This window comes from Mirounga angustirostris, unplaced genomic scaffold (genome assembly GCF_029215605.1).
Source record: "Mirounga angustirostris isolate CCGP_5_RB_7025 unplaced genomic scaffold, mMirAng1.0.hap1 SCAF_2, whole genome shotgun sequence".
Lineage (NCBI taxonomy): Eukaryota > Metazoa > Chordata > Mammalia > Carnivora > Phocidae > Mirounga > Mirounga angustirostris.
In genome coordinates this window covers 164375657-164392564 of record NW_026991710.1, presented here as the reverse complement: position 1 = coordinate 164392564, position 16908 = coordinate 164375657, and the positions used below count along the sequence as shown (strand labels likewise).

The 16908-nt window shown below is 44.7% G+C and overlaps 1 protein-coding gene and 1 long non-coding RNA gene across 6 annotated transcripts in view; both read left to right on the top strand.

Moving 5' to 3' along the window:
* The first annotated feature begins 272 nt into the window (after positions 1-272).
* Positions 273-1794, top strand: LOC123847420 (uncharacterized). The gene is made up of 2 exons (XR_006791547.2): positions 273-431; positions 661-1794. It is a non-coding gene; the product is annotated as an uncharacterized LOC123847420 (long non-coding RNA).
* A 6538-nt stretch (positions 1795-8332) lies between these two features.
* GPAT4 (glycerol-3-phosphate acyltransferase 4) overlaps positions 8333-16908 on the top strand; it is a 33731-nt gene continuing 25155 nt past the window's right edge. For 2 of the 5 annotated variants that reach the window (XM_064585512.1, XM_045879895.3), the window contains exon 1: positions 8333-8483. The gene's annotated coding sequence lies outside the window, so the exon portion shown is untranslated. The remainder of the gene's footprint in view (positions 8484-16908) is intronic. The other 3 variants (XM_045879897.3, XM_064585511.1, XM_045879896.3) reach the window with 2 other exon arrangements.

Below are 16908 nucleotides of genomic sequence, written 5' to 3'. Positions count from 1 at the left end.
ACAGGGAAAAGCCCCAAAGCCGACTCTGTCAAGGGAGAGGCCGACAAAAGTCTGTCTCCCCTGGGGAAAGGAGCCGCAGTGCGTAGGAAACCCTCCCCTCCCTGGAAGCCTGGGTCTGTGTCATTGCCCTGCCCCTCCTCGTCCCCGACCACAGCCACAGATAACCCCAGAGTGACCCCTAGGGCTGTCTGGTCAGGGGTGGAGTGCTGGCGGCCCAGGGCAAAGTGTCTGAGTCACACTTCTTGTCACATCCTTTCACTTCCCCAAGGGGTTCCGACGCGAAAGGCCTTTCGGATTGGCTGCCTCCAGGGGCCCGCGCCCCGCTGCGGCTGGCCGGCTGGGGGTCAGGAGCCCCTAAATACTTCTGGCTGCCGAGAGTGGCCTCAGACTAGGCGAGCTGCCGCGCGCGCCGCTGCCCGGAGCCGCGTGGGGTAAGTGCGCCCGCCTTCAGCAATTGACGGGCTCCCCGTTGGCGCCCAGCCCACAGCCACCGCTTGCCTGTGCTTCCTTTTACCCACTTTCGTCAGACATTTGCGGGCGGGGGACCCCAGGGGCGGAGAAGCGCGCGATGGGGCAGGGAGGAGGTGCAGGCTGGGCTGCAGCGGAGAATGCCAGGTCCTTCTGCCCTGTCCTCAGAACGTCGTTGCCCTCTTGTCGAAGGTCCCAGTGCTGCCGGCCCGTCTCCTGTGCACCGCCCCATGCATCTCTGCCTCTGCCACAGCCCGTCCCCGCAGCAGCTCCTGCGGTCTGGCGGAGCCCAGCGGCGGCCCCTGCGGTCCTTACGCTCCTGCCTGGCACGACCTCCTAAACCCCAGGGCCCCAAGAAGCAGGTGGTGTTTGCAGACACGAAGGGGCTCTCGTTGACATCTATGCACCTGTTTGAGGATGCTGTGGGCGGAGACTCTGAGGAGGGCTCGTGTCACCTGTCCAGCTTCCCGCGCCCCGCATCCCCCCCAACCCTCTGCGCCCCGGGCCTCTCGGCCCCTGGGCCCGACTCGGGGTTTCCGGAGGCGCCAGCAGAACCGGAGCGTGTGCCGGCAGCAGAGCGCGGGGCCGGGGGGCTGCCTGCGAGGCACCGTGCGGGTGCGCATTCTGGCTTTCCAGAAGGCAGTGCAGATGCGCACGACCTTTGATGCCAGCCACTCGTTCCAAAAAGCGCCCCAGCGTTGGTGGTATAGTGGTGAGCATAGCTGCCTTCCCAGAAGCGCCCTGTGTTCACACGGCCGGTCCTTGGAGAAGCGAGACTGACAGCTTCGGCTTCCCAGTGGCGAGGCCCCTAGTGTCCCCGGGCCCTGAGGACGCCATCCGGTTCTGCATCTCTTTAGGGTGTGCTCAGCAGCTTTTGGGGAACAACAGTCAAGGACAGAACTGTTGCGTGGTGCCCAGTTCACAGTCCTGCTCATCAGACTGAAATTGAACTCTCTCGAGGGCCCACAGGCTGAGCCCTCTGGGATTACTTTTTCTGCACAGGCAGAGCTTGATTTTCTTACCCAGGTGGTGCGTATTTCCTTTCTCTCCAGGAGCTTCCCCCAGACTGTTTTTGCTCCGGGATTCATAGCGGGGAAACCGGACTGGGGCAACTCCCAGCCACGGCCCCTTCCTCGGGGGGGCCCCAAGCCTTGAATGCGTTGCATTCTTCTTTCTGGGGGGCAGGCTCACTTCCTGACCGAAGGGATGAGATTTCCTTCCTGAAGATGCTCGGTATGGCACCTTTTATCCTTCGCAGGGAAGGAAGCCTTTGGAATGTGGAACAGGAGAAACGTAAATAAAGCTTTTAAATGTAATTCTTTAAAAGGCCTGGCAGAGAGTGTCCCTTAGGGTTGGGCGGGTGTGTGGCAGAGGTCAGGAGGAGCTCTTTACATTGAAGATAGAGATGCAGCCCAGAAATGTGCTCTTTTACTTTCCTCTCTATCCAGAAAGGGCTAGTTTTCTGGTAACTCAAAGTCGTCTTGCCTCTTCAACTTTTGCCAAAAAAAAAAAAAAAAGTTTGTTACAGGAGTTCATCTTGTATTGTCTACCAACACCTGACCTTTCCCCCTCTTCCAGCAGATAAGAGTCTGGGAAAACTCTATCTACCTCCAAATAAATGTACTTAAAAAACAAACATTTTTAACTGTTTTGCACATTCTTTTAAGTGTAATTTACCTAGACCCAGAAGCCAGACCTTTGTTCCTATTTGCACCCCCCCCCCCCCCCCCCCCGCCCCAACACACACACTTTCCCTGTTGTATTTATCCCCCTGTACTGAAACTGCTTATTGAATTGTTTGCTCCCCTCAGAGCCTGGGAGAGCTGGGAAGGGCCCAACCATGTACATTGCTGGCCCATAGGCTGGCCACCCCTGAGATACTCAAGACATATGGTTTGAAATAATGCATGAGTATTCATGCCAGGTATGCCCCCAGCTTCAATTTATAATGTTCTGAGATCCTTAGCCTTTGGAAGATCTTAACCTCTTTTCAGAGACTGTTCATTCTCTCAGATTATCGTTCATAGATGACAAATTTTTAACAAAAGTGTTGTTTTTGTTTTTGTTTTTTAATCTTTATTTCCTCTCATCCTTGACTTCTTGGGCTACGTTTGTTTGTGCCAGTGGTAGGCTAATACACGCAATCATAATAGTTGAGCAAGCAACATTCGCTTTATTTATTTTTGTCCCTTAGAGGGCCTGCCCCCGGCTGACTCCCTCTGTGTGTATGACAGCCAGGTGGTTAACAGGGTAAAGATAGAAGGAGCCGAACAAGCAAGCTTCCAGGACAGAGAGGACACAGCTGCAGCTTCCTCGTCTGATAAGGGATGCCACAGTACCACGACTGTTTCCTCCCCGCCCCCCACTCCAGGCTTCCAGTCTTGACTCATTAAGAGATGATCGGGAATAGGGTGGGTGGTCCCCACTGGGTAAGCTGTCCGGATTGGGAGTCGGTCTCTGAAATTAAAGCTGGTAAGAACAGAAAAAAATGAGCAGTCAGCTATAAAGGTGACTTATTCCCAGAATGTGTTGTAATATAGTTCTCATGAAACCAGGGTTTTCTGAAATCTCATTGATGTGCTTCTAAGAAAATACAGTTGAGGTCAGGGCCCACCACTGGAGAAGGGAAGTCTTGAAAGACCACATAGGTCAGGTCTAACAGTTTAGGGGGGCTGAGGAATCTAGACTTAGGATATTATACTCCTGCAACCACAGAGACAACCAGCAGGATTGAAAAGAGATGCTGCTTGTTAGTCATCTTTGAGTTTCACATGTTTCAGTGCCAGATCACAAAGTTGAGGCCCTGACCTCAACTGTATTTTTTTAGAAGCTCATCAATGAGATTTCAGAAAACTATTGAATTAATATTTGATATTTTTATAAATTCTTATCTTATAAACAGCATAACAGTGTTTAATTGTGACTTTTGGAAATACACATATGTACTATATGCCACAGTTATGTAATCCTGTAATTCTTTTTTTTTCTTTTTTATACTGATAATCTCAGAAAAACAAAAGTGGCCCAGACTCTTGACCTCTCAAACGTCCAGACTAAGATAAACTGGTTTAATTTATGACAACCTTTCCTATGCAGGTAATTTTTCCATTCAGTGACCCCTTTTACTGTCTTTCCCAAACACACCCTGTATTGTCTACCAAATTTCATGCATTAAGTACTAGTTCATTCATGATTTTATTAAATACATGCATACTTTGTCAAGTTTCTGGTAGTCATCGTGTAGTTTTGAGTCATTCAACAAACATTTACTGAGCAACTACACTGTGCCAGACATCATATTAAGTATTGGGGCTAGAAAGATGAATAAAACAAAATTCACAGTCCATTGAAGGGAGCCATACATACAGATGATTGATAAAAATAATTCTAGAGGCACCAGGCAGTGTGAGAAACACATGGAGGGGAAAAAAGGAAAAAAAGAAGAAGAAAACACACACACACACACACACACACAGAGAATGAGCACCTAGGAAGAAATCAGAGAAAATGTCTTCTTGGAGCTGACCCCCAAAGTGAGTGCCTAAAAGATGAGTAGATGTTTGCCAGAAATTACATTTCAGTTAGTTTAAATGGCCTTATTTATGTATGTGATTTCCACAAGACTTTTGAATTATTGTTCCACTAATTGGAAACTTCTCTTTTGCTCCCCTGAGGATCCCAGGAAGTCAGCCATTGTTTTAATGGAGGTGATAATGGCCGGCAGGAGTGAATTTTGGAAAACAGAGAGCTGGGCAAAGAGGAGGGTATGGCCATATTCATCCAAGAGGACGTTCTGTTCAGCCAAGTGTTTTTGGCTGTTCAGCAGCTAGAGCCCCATATAAGCACAAGGTATATCAAATTGCCAGAGCCTTTAGAGACATACATTTCCTTTTCTCTTTTTTTTTTAAACTTTATCATCAACCTATTGATGCTGATTTGGTTTCCCAAGTAGACACTGTTATAAGGGTATGAACTGACCTATGGATTCTATTATTCCAGTTAATTTTGCATTTTTAATGATCCACCTAATTTAATAAATAAGTCCCCTTTATCAGTGTCTCCTGCAGATTTGATTACTATAAATCAGTCCCCAGAAACAGATCATCTTGCTGTGAACTGAAAAAGTTGGGTCTGTGAATTTTCAAGTTGAGGACCACAGTGTGGGTGCAGACTGAAAAACTTGTCTTCTTCATTTTGCTCTTAACTACAAAGTCTCTACTTCTTAAGTCAGAGTGTTCTTTTTTTTTTTTTTAAGATTATTTATTTATTTATTTATTTGAGAGAGAGAATGAGAGACACAGAGCATGAGAGGGAGGAGGGTCAGAGGGAGAAGCAGACTCCCTGCCGAGCAGAGAGCCCGATGCGGGACTCGATCCCGGGACTCCAGGATCATGACCTGAGCCGAAGGCAGTCGCTTAACCAACTGAGCCACCCAGGCGCCCCCAGAGTGTTCTTCTATTGATCTGATCCAACGTGTGTATCAGCCATATTCTGATGACTCTCAGATTTAAATCACTGGATCTCTCCTCCCAACTTTAGATTCCTATATCAAACACCAGCATCACAAATGGTGGTTCCCCCCAAAATTAAAAACAGAATTACAACATGATCCGGCAATCCCACTTTGGGGAATAGATCCAAATGTACCGAAGGCAGCATCTCTGATGTTTGTACGTTCATTTTCACAGCAGCATTATTCATAACAGCCAAAAGGGGGAAGAAGCTCAAATGCCCATCAGTGGATGAGTGGGTAAAGTAAATGTGGCATGTACCTACAACACAACATTATTCAGCCTTCAAAAGGAAGGAAATTCTGACACCTTGAACCTGGAAGGCATTAGACTAAGTGAAATATGCCAGTCCCGAAAAGACAAATATTATAGGATTTCACTTAGATATGAGTATGAGGTATGAGTAATTAAACTCAGAAACAGAAGTAGAATGGTGGTTGCCTAGGCTGGGGGGAGAAGGAATGGGAAGTTTTTGTTTAATGGGTATACGTTTTGGTTTTTCAAGACGAAAAATTTGTAAAGACTGATTGCACAATAATGTGAATATACTTAACACCACTGAACTGTACACTTAGAAATGGTTAAGATGGTAAATTTTATGTGTATTTTGCCACAATTAAAAATTTTTTTATAGAGAACACACCTCGGGGTGCCTGGGTAGCTGTCAGTTAGGCATCTGCCTTCGGCTCAGGTCATGATCCCAGGGTCCTGGGCTCCCTGCTCAGCGGGGAGCCTGCTTCTCCCTCTCCCTCTGCCCCTCACCCTGCTTGTGCTCCCTCTCTCTCAAATAAATAAATAAAATCTTTAAAAAATAAAATTAAATAAATAAAAAGAATACACCTTTTGCTTAATTTGTCTTTTTCTCTTGGTGCTTGGAAATGAGCATTGGTATTGCTAGTTGTTTAGTAAATAGTTGTGGTTCACCTCTTAATGTCAAAGGCTTTATACATGAAAAGGTATCTGTGGAAGGGAAAGAAATTATGCAGCACACTTATGGGAATATTCTACTGGGGGAAAGGGCATCTTTAAAAGGAATATCTTCCCATTTGCCATACACACAGCAAACACAATGATTATAGAGGCACATTTTGGGAAATTAGCTCAAAGTCAGAATGACATGGGGGTTGTTAACACTGTGATCCCCCTTTTAAATTTTTTTATTTATAGATTTTTAAAGATTTATTTATTCATTTGAGAGAGACAGAATGTGTGTGCCCGGATTGGGGGAGGGGAGAGGCTGAGGGAGAGAGAGAATTCCAAGCAGACTCCTGCTGATAGCAGAGCCCAGGCGGGGCTCCATCTCATGACCCTGAGATCATGACCTGAGCCCAAATCAGGAGCCGGACATTTAACCAACTAAGCCACCCAGGTGCCCCAAGATCCCCCTTTCTTAATGGACTATCCATCAGGTTTTTAAGATTACTCACATAGTTTTTGTATTAAGAGTATTTTCATTCTAAAATGGGGAAATACCTCAACAATAATCTAAAGACAGTCCAAATTCGGAGTGACAAGGAATTTAGTGTTGGATGTAAGCCTAGTCATGCTATAGGCAGTGGGCCTTCTCTATAGATAAACCTACTTTGTGTCCAACTTTTCAAGCATTATTTGCTCATCTTATCTCTCTCATTTGTATTCCTCTGCCTAGAAATGGGTATGACAGAGATTTGCCTATATCATTGACCTTTGAAAACAAAATTCTGGAACCTGAGGGAACCATATTAACCCAGTTCTTTTTGGCTCCCTCTTCAAAAGGAAGTTTGGGATTGCCTTCCTGCACTAAAGAAGTTTAGAGAATGTGTCAAGGAATGTGTGTGTGTGTGTGTTGATACCCAACAACTGAGTCTACTACTTGGCTGGGCAAAGAATCAATCAATGTCATTTGTGTTGAGTCTCTAAAATGTGTGAAACATTTTTAAATTTCAAAATTATCGTATAGAAAGAACAGTAATAAATGGTGGGGATTGTAAGAAAACATAAACACAAATACACAAAAGCAGAGCACAGACTACTTCTAAGTTTTGACTGGTTCTGGAGGCAGGAAAGGAGACCAGATATCAGAATCCAAAAAGCATTTAAGATGGTAGTGACCACTTTAAAATTCTAGCCCTAGCACTGAGGAGGACACAAAAATGTATGATGTCCAGTTTCCTTTATGGAATTTAATCTAGTTGAAGATTTTCCAAGGCCATGAATTATTCAACTTTGTATTGCCATTGGGACAATGGCAAAAACTGGCCACATGGGAAGGACTCGGTGAAGATTTGTTAAATGAATAGATAAATGATTGAGTTTAAAATATGTGATAAATCCCAAACGGGTGTGGTGATGAGTGGAAATGAGTGGTCCAGTGTTTTGGAGTAGAGCCGTCATTCTTATCGTCAGATTTTGAGGCTTAAGAATGTGGACTTTACCCTGAAGATTTATTATCAAGTTATTTAGCAAGGAATGGCAATCCGACACTAGTACACAGAATAAACTGGGGGAGGGGGGGCTTGGTATTGGAGGTAAAAATGTCTTTTAAGAACAAGGAGAAGGGCTATTTTTCTTCCTAAGGAGAATCCATTTGAGAGAAGATGATAAACTTGGGTCCTTGGGTTAGGCATTTGAAGTCTGAAGTGCTGGTGAGAAATACACAGGCAAACTCCAGCAGGCACCAGCTAGACTTAAGCAGAGAGATCCGTTCCGAGTTGAGGTGGACGTTGCAAAGTTCCAGCTGTGAGGGAACAAGGAGATTGCCCACACAAACCCCTTGCACTCCGCGGCTTCATTAGTAAGACAAATGACACTCAGGGATGATGACGATGGTTTCGATGATGGTGATGGTGATGGTGGTGGCAGTGATGGTGATGTAATGGCAGCTGTTTCTTGAGTGTGCCAGGCCTTGAGCTAGGTTCTTTACATACAGAACCCTATCTCACCGCATACTCACAACAGCCCCAAGACGACAAGATAATTTTGTGACTCAAGCCTTTCTCGCTGATCAGGACAGATTTCACCCTCTCTAGAACCTACACGAGAGCACCTTGGGGGAAGTAACCAGTATTCGGGCCCGGGCACAGCTCAGAAACGTGGAGACCCCTCTTTCGGAAGCGCTCCCCTTATTGGAGCAGGAATCCCGAGGGACGCGCGCCGCGGTGAGGGGCAGGGGACCAGGGCCCTCGAAGCACAGCATCAGCCTCCGTAGCGCTCCGCCAGCCCGCGGTAACGGCTCCTCGCTCGCCAGGGGGCGCCTCGGTCCGTCCCAGGCGCCCCCGACCGCGGGCAGGTGACGCGGCGCCCCGCCCCTCGGGGTCCCCGCCCGGCGCGCGCCCGGCGCGCGGGTGCCGGGCGAGAGATTAAACGGCGGGAGGGGTGGGGATGGGACGCGAGGGGTCACGTCAAAGCGGCGTAGACAAAGGGCGGGCGCGCGCACGTCTTTACGCACGCTTCGGCCAGCGGCGGCGGCCAAGGGCGGGAGGGATCGTCCACGGAGGGACTGGCAGCTCCGGAGGCTCGCGGTCGGTGAGTATGACCGAGTTCCCGCCGGTTCTGAAGGTCACTGGCCCCAGGGGAGCCGGCAGCGGGCCCGGGGGTTCGGGGCCAGGCACCCCGCGAGCGGCCTGCGGTCTGGGAACCCCGTCCCTACGCCGCTGCGGCGTCAGGAGACACCATTGCCGCTTCCTGGGGTTTCCCGGCCCGTCGGAACGTTCCGCCCCCTCGGCCGCAGTGGAACAGTCCGCGCCCCTCCCCGGGCGAGCTCGCGGCGCCGCCCTCGGGTCCCGCAGCAGCGCCCCGGAGGCCGGTGTCGGGCGGCTCCCGCCACTCCCTGCTCGGTCCGGTCCCCCTCCGGATGGGCTCTCCGGGCTTCCCCCGCATCCCAGGTGCTCCGCAGCCCGTCCTCCCCGAGCGTGGAGGAGTGGAGCTCGGGAGGGCTGAGGGGGTATTAGAGATCACGAGGAGGCGCCTTCTCCTGTAATTTCCTTTCTTAGGTCCTTTGGCTTCGCTGGGATGTGGATTTTCTCGCTTGTTCTCCAGAGGAACCCATTTTTCTTTCTTTAGAATTTCTTAACCCCCGAAATCCCTTATCTTTCCGTTTTGATTTCACGCCCTGCAAGGCATCCTCCTACCAGAGGGTCTTGTTTATTTACTCACTTCGTTTCACGTAGGGTTTTAACTTTTGCAGTTTCAAAGTTAGAGAAAACATACTGTTTGAAACATATGGTATTACTCTGTGGAAATAAGTTCCATACTATACTAGATATAAGTGCCTCTCACTGCTCATGCCCTCAGTGCCATGGATCTTCTCAGTGATAACCTTGACAGCATTTCCTTTCTGGTTCATTTTCCTTAATTTTGACTGAACTTTGAGTGCCTCTGCTTAGTTTCATCTCCTGTAGATTCTCTCTCAACCCAAGGGAAATGGTGTGAAAGCAGTTATCCGTATGCCAGAGACTGTAGAAATGAGTCCTGTAATAATGCCAGTCTGGTATTGTCTTCTCACTTTGATAGTGTTTTTTTGTTTGTTTTTTTACCAACTTTGTATTATAGAGACTTTCAGACATAGAAAAATAGATAAAATAGTGAACCAGCATGTATCCATCATCCAGCCTCAACAACTGATCTTCAGGTTAAGCCTGTCCCATCCATGTCCCCCTTCCCTAAGCTCTGGGATAAATCCTTGATATCAAAAGCAGCTTGAGATTCAAAATAAAAATTGTACTGTTGTGTAAAATCATAATGTACTTTTTTGGGACATAGTCTACTATTGGAAGTTGTTCAACTAAGAAATACGTAATAGCATTGGAGAAGGGCCAGAAAAGGACACCTAAAATGATCAAAGTGCTGGAGGACAGGTTGAAACAAGTCTTCAGATGTGGATGAGAACTTCCAGGTCATCTTTCTAACTTTTTTTTTTTTTTTTTTTGACAGCGAGAGAGGGAACACAAGCAGGGGGAGTGGGAGAGGGAGAAGCAGGCTTCCCGTGGAGCAGGGAGCAGGACCCTGGGATCATGACCTGAGCCTAAAGCAGACACTTAACGACTGAGCCACCCAGGCGCCCCTAACTTTTTCATTTTTTTTTTTTTTAAAGATTTTATTTATTTATTTGACAGAGAGAGACATAGCGAGAGAGGGAACACAAGCAGGGGGAGTGGGAGAGGGAGAAGCAGGCTCCCCTCAGAGCAGGGAGCCCGATGCGGGACTCTATCCCAGGACCCTGGGATCATGACCTGAGCTGAAGGCAGTCGCTTAACCAACTGAGCCACCCAGGCGCCCAACTTTTTCATTTTTAATGCACCCTCAGGGTCCATAGATGTTCAGAGATTTGTCCAGATCAACCGGAAATAAGAGTCCAAAGAGGCTGGAAACCTCTCCCAACTCCACATTCAGTCTTTTTTCTCCTGTACCATAGTACTACCTTTAAGTTGTTTCTTTAAGGAAAGGGAAGTGTGTGGGAGGGCTATAATGAAGACTTTTACAATGAAAGGTTTGGATGGGTTAATAGGAACTTTCCCATCAAATTCTGGAATAATAAAACTAGGGGATATGTCTTAAAATATTTCTTAAGCCAGACATGGGACAAATGAGAAATTCTAATCACAGCTTTTAGTAAACATGGGAAACTTGTGACCTTAGAAGGGGAATACCAGACTGAGAATAATTACAAACTTTAACAGATGTAGATAACATTCACAGCTATTTAAGAAAGAGTAACTAAGGGAAACTGGGATGATTTGGCATGCACTCCTGAAGTTTTGCTCTTGATAGCAGAGAGAACCATAGTACCCTTCCATAGAACATCCTTTCTTGCCATTAACAGATAAAAATCCTAGGCTGGGTGTAACATGGATTAGGTGTTTGCCTTCTTTTCTTTTTTTGTTTTTTACAAAACTAGTATGTATTTCTTAGCACATTTTGTGCTGTTAAGTTTCCTTATCTCAGGAAAGACAGGTAAATTCAGTACTTGTACCTCAGTCTTCAGCCTTAAAATTGGAGGGGATATTGTACCTCCAAGGAATGCTGTGAGCAAAGGAATCTTTGTAGATAGAGTTCATCGAGTTTGCTTTTAAGTTTGGTTTATATGACGTAACATAGTTGTTTATAAATTATTTTCAGGGTGGACTTTTGTCACCTTGTGCCTTAAATACAGTGGTATCCAGCTTATGGAAATAACTGCTGAGATAACAGCATCGGGGTGTCTTGGTAAATCATTACCCTACAGACATGGGTGCAGGGAGAACTTTTATATTTTGTGTGGGTTTTGTGGGTTTTTTGTTCTTGTTTTGTTTTGTTTTTTTAGTAGAGGGAGGGAGAAGAGGGAGAGAGAATCTTAAGCAGGCTCCATACCAAGTGCAGAGCCTTACACTCAGGACCCTGAGATCATGACCTGAGCCGAAATCAAGAGTCAGCACTTAACTGACTGAGTCACCCACCCCTTGTGTGGGTTTTTTTTGTGTTTGTGGTATCGGAAAGAGTACAGTGGTTAGCTAGGAGTCTAGCCTGGTAACTGGTTTCTGCTGAAGAATAAACCACTTATCTGTATGCACGTCACAAAATGTTACCTTTTATTAAAAATCTCTTGCTTTCTGGAGCTAGAAGCTGAGATTATTTGATTATGGTTGAACTGTACTACAAAATTGTTTTTTCAAGTAAAGTAGAACCTCATTATGGAGTGGCATTTACGTCTTTCTGTATCATTATGCTCAGGGGAGGACTTGACCAAATATCATCAATTCCATGTATCACTAAACTACAAAATACTTAGGATAGCATGATGAATGCTTTTTAAAAGCACTGAATTTTGGAGTTAATAGGAATGTTATAAAGCTTGCAGTTTTTCCTAACTCCTTTAAAGGTACTCTCTGTCCTGTAAAACATGCATACCCGTGCACCTGCCACCCAGTCACAGGGCCTTGTCTCCTTTCTTTGGGCACTCTTTTAGTTTGCCTTGTGTTTGCATTGCACCTCCTTTTAAACTATAAGCCCAAGATCTGCAATATTAGAATAATGCTTTGTAAAAAGTAGGAGCATAATAAATTTTTGTTGACCTTTTGAATTAAAATACCAAAAAACTGATGAGGAAATTGAAATCCAGGGAAGCTGAATGACTTACAGACCAGATAGTAACAAAGCTGTGCCTGAACTCTTAGCTAAGGAGACTCCTGAGTTCCAATTCTAAGCTCCTCTACGGTATCATTTTCTTCACACAGCAGAGGAATGGGGAGGGAAAAAATATGTATATGTTTTTTTCTTTACCAGTTACACATATTTTATTTTCAGGGTCTGCTTTAAAAGTTTTTGATCAGGGGCGCCTGGGTGGCTCAGTCAGTTAAGCATCCGGCTCTTGATCTCAGCACAGGTCTTGATCTCAGGATCGTGAATTCGAGCCCTGTGTTGGGCTCCATGCTGGGTGTGGAGCCTACTTAAATAAAATAAATAAAAAATAAACGTTTTTGATCAGTGCTGTCCAATAGAAATACAATACACACCATATATATGATTTTACATTTTGTAATAGCCACTTTTATTTTTTTTAATTTTTTTTTTCACGAAGTATTTATTTGTCAAAGAGCACAAGCAGGGGGAGTGGCAGGCAGAGAAAGAAGCAGGCTTCCCACTGAGCAAGGAGCGTGATGCGGAACTTGATCCCAGGACTCTGGGATCATGACCTGAGCCGAAGGCAGACACTTAACCAGCTGAGCCACCCAGGCATCCCGTGTAAGAGCCACTTTTTAAAAAGTACAAAGAAACACACGAAAATAATTTTAATCATGTATTTTATTTAATCCAAATTATCCAGAATATCACTTCAACATGTAATCAATATGCAGATTATTAATGATTACGTTCAGTTTTTCAGAGAACATTCAAATCCAGTGTGTATCTTATTTACATTTACAGCATATTTCAATTTGGACTACCCACATTTCAAGTGCTCAAGAGTTATATGTGGTTAGTGGCTGCTGTGTTGGACAACAGAATCACTGTCAGCTGAGCATAAAGATAAAGGAGCATTTTAGGCTCTTAGTAATAATTCTGAGGTTAAAATAGTTTGTGGTTGTATTCATTGGTTTTTTTGTTTCATGTCTTAGTGATTTTTCTTTGCATAATTACGATTGTTTCAGGTTTGTAGCAAGTTGAACAAAGAAGTCTGATGGTTCACAAATTTTGTACCTTTGTGATGAAATGCTCTCTCTCTCTCTCTTTTGGTCTGTGGGATCAATCTTTTCTCTCTTTTTTTTTTTAACCATCTTGACCATTTTTAAGTGTGTAGTCCATAATAATGCTTTCTCATTTTAACACTATTTAGTCATTGGGGGGAAAAAAGCTTGATTTTTTAAAAAAAATAGCCAGTAACAAAACTAAGTAATAAAATAACCTAATAAAAAATAGGTAAGGATTTGAACACTTCACCAAAGAAGATAGATGGATGGTGAATAAGCAAACAAGATGCTCAATATCATTGGTCATTGGGGAAATGCAAGTCAAAACTATGAGATACCACTTCACATCGATTAGTGTGTCTAAAATTAAAAAGACTGATCTTAGGGCGCCTGCCTTTGGCTCAGGTCATGATCCCAGGATCCTGGGATCGAGCCCCGCATTGGGCTCCCTGCTCCGCAGGAAGCCTGCTTCTCCCTCTCCCACTTCCCCTGCTTGTGTTCCCTCTCTCACTGTATTTCTATCAGTCAAATAAATAAATAAAATCTTAAAAAAAAAAAAAAAGACTGATCCCATCAAGTGGCGGTAAGGTTGTAGAGCAAATGGAACTTTCATACACTGCTGGTGAGGATGCAAAATGATGGTACAACCAGTTTAGAAAGCAGTTTGGCGGGATGCCTGGGTGGCTCAGTCGTTAAGCGTCTGCCTTTGGCTCAGTTCATGATCCCAGGGTCCTGGGATCGAGTCCCGCATTGAGCTCCTTGTTTGGTGGGCAGCCTGCTTCTCCCTCTGCCTGCCATTCCCCTGCTTGTGCTCTTTCTCTGACAGATAAATAAAATCTTTAAAAAAAAAAAAAAAAAAAAAAACAGTTTGGCAGGTAAACATACACCTGCTTTAGACTCCGTCATTCCACTCCTAGGTATTTACCTAAGAGAAATTAAAATGTATGTCCATATCAAGACTTGTAGATAGCAGCTTTATTTGTAACAGGCCCAAACTGGAACAATCCAGTTGTTCATCGGTAGGTGAATGCATAAGCGAATGTGGTATATCCATACCTTGGGCTACAGCTCAGCAGTAAAAAGGAATGAACTCGTGACATGTGCTGCAATATGAATGACTCTCAGAATAATTGTGCTGAGTGAAATAAGCCAGACAAAAAAAGATTAAAAAAAAAAAAAGGCCAGAAACTGTATACAGTTTACATATACATACTGTATATGTAATATGCAATTACATATACAGTACTCAAATGTAAAAACACCATCTCTGAGATGGAGCTCACAGAGCAGCATTCAGGTTGGGTAATGAAACTTCTTGGGTCTTAAAAACCCCAGAAAGTTAAATTGTCCTTTCTTAGGCTGATTGCCCCTGAATATCAAAATATCCTGTGTCCTTTGTCCTTTTTTTCTTTTCCAGCTTCGAAGACTTCATGTTGCTCTGGGGGAACTTGGTACCAGGTTTCTTACTACCCAGTTCCAACTCACGTTAGTCCTTTGTAGGCAAGGGGAAAGGTACGTAAGGTCAGGGTGACCTTAGCTAAGATCAGGACCCCAAAACTGACCCTGTTACTGTCGTCTTTCTGGTGAGTTGAGTTATCCTTTAGCTTACTCTATCTTGACTTTGTCTTAAACCATTTATTTTATCTAGGATTGATGTCAGCTCTATGTATAGTCTTGATTTTTTAGCACTTCAGGTTCACTTCAACCTAGTAGCTCTGAGTGCTAACCTGTTTCCTTGGAAACACTGTATACTTTCTCCTAAGCACCAGCATTCCATTCAAGCAAATTTCTTATACTCCACTACTCTAATACACTTGACATTCAGTTCCCCCCAGCACTATTACCTATTCAAAATGGTAAATAAAATTTTAAAGGTAGCAAAAAAGATAAAGTGACCTCGCCCTCACACTCCTAGAGGCAGCAGCTGTAGCCATTCTTGTATCTTTCCAGAGATCTGTATCTTTGCAAATACATATAAACTGTAGATTTTTCCTTTTCTTCCCTCTCAATTGGTATTTACTGTGGACATTGTTCTGCATCTAACTGGTAGATTGTTTCTTTATCAGTGCACAAGTAAATGTCTTTTTTCATTTAACAGATGAATAGCATTCCATTGTATCTTCTGTTAATTGTGGACGTTGATGTTTCTTTGGATATTACAGAACAGTGCTGCAGTCAGTAACCCTGCACGTACATCGTCTTGTATATGCATCAGTACAGGGTTTCTCAGCCTCAGCACCATTGTCATTTAGGGCTGGATAATTCTTTGCCGTAAGAGGTGACCTACGTATTACAGGATGTTTAGCAGTATCCCTGTCGTCTTTGTACTCGTTGCCAGCAGCTCCCCATCCTGAGTCCTGACAGCTAACAAGGTCTACAAACATTACCAAATGGTAGGGGGAGTGTTGGGGGGAGAGGGGAGAGGTTGGGGGGCAAATGGCCCCTGGTTGAAAACTACTGTTCTAATTTACCTGTTTTTTGCTTGTTTGTTTTTTGTTTTTTTAGAGTGTGTGCAAGCAGGAAGGGGCAGAGAGAGAAGGAGAGAGAGAATCTTAAGCAGGCTACACGCCCATCGTGGAGCCTGACGGGGGGCTCAATCTCAGGACCCTGAGATCATGACCTGAGCTGAAATCAAGAGTCAGATGGTCAACTGACTAGGCCACCCAAGCACCCCTCTAGTTTATCTTTAGGATACATTTTTAGAGGTAGGATTGCTGGAGCTAAGGTTTTGTGCATTTAAAATTCTGATGGCCGGGGTGCCTGGGTGGCTTGGTCAGTTAAGCATCTGCCTTCGGCTCAGGTCATGATCCCAGGGTCCTGGGATCAATCACCTGCATCAGGCTCCCTGCTCAGCAGGAAGCCTGCTTCTCCCTCTCCCACTCCCCCTGTTTGTGTTCCCTCTCTTGCTGTCAAATAAATAAATAAAATCTTAAAAAAGTAAAATTCTGATAGCCTTTACTGAGTTGTTCTCTAAAGAGGTTGTACCATTTTTAGACTCTAGCCAGCAGTATTTGAGAATATTTTCTCATTGTCACCAGTATGGTGGTTTATAAAATAATTTTTTTTGCCATCTCACTAGTTTTAATTAACATTTATGTGCTTTACAACTAACCTTTTTACTGAGCACCTAGTGCTTGTTAGGCATGTAGTATTTTTTGGCCTGTGGGTTTTGTGACATACTTTGAAATGCTTTCCTCTCTATCTAGCTCTCTTAAAGTTTGGTATTTAGAACTGAAGACGGGCCCCTGGGTGGCTCAGTCAGTTGAGCGGGCGACTCTTGATTTTTGGCTCAGGTCATGATCTCAGGGTCCTGGGATCGAGCCCCATGTTAGACTCTGGGCTCAGCAGGGAGTCTGGGGTTCTCTCTCTCTCCTTCTGCCCCGCCCCCCCACTCATGAATGTGCTCTCACTCTCTTTTGCGCACGCGCGTGCTCTCTCTAAAATCGATAAATAAATCTTTAAAGAAAAAAACTGAAGACAATACCCTGGGTTTCTTCTGATCCCAATGGAATGATGGTACATACCATTTATTGAAATCTAATATGTGACAGACATTGTGCTTGGTGTGCTTAAAAAATGCATTATCCCTTTGTTGCCTAAGCATTTATGTTTAATGAAATGGTATACTTTCTTTGAGTTGGTATGTGACCTCTCTCTAGACATATTCTGGTAGTCATGGTCTCCTGAAGTAGTACGTGTCACAGAGAGCTAGCTGAAAAGAAATATAATTGGCCCTTGAACAACATGGGCTTTAAAGACTCCGATTCCCTGTACAGTCTAAAATC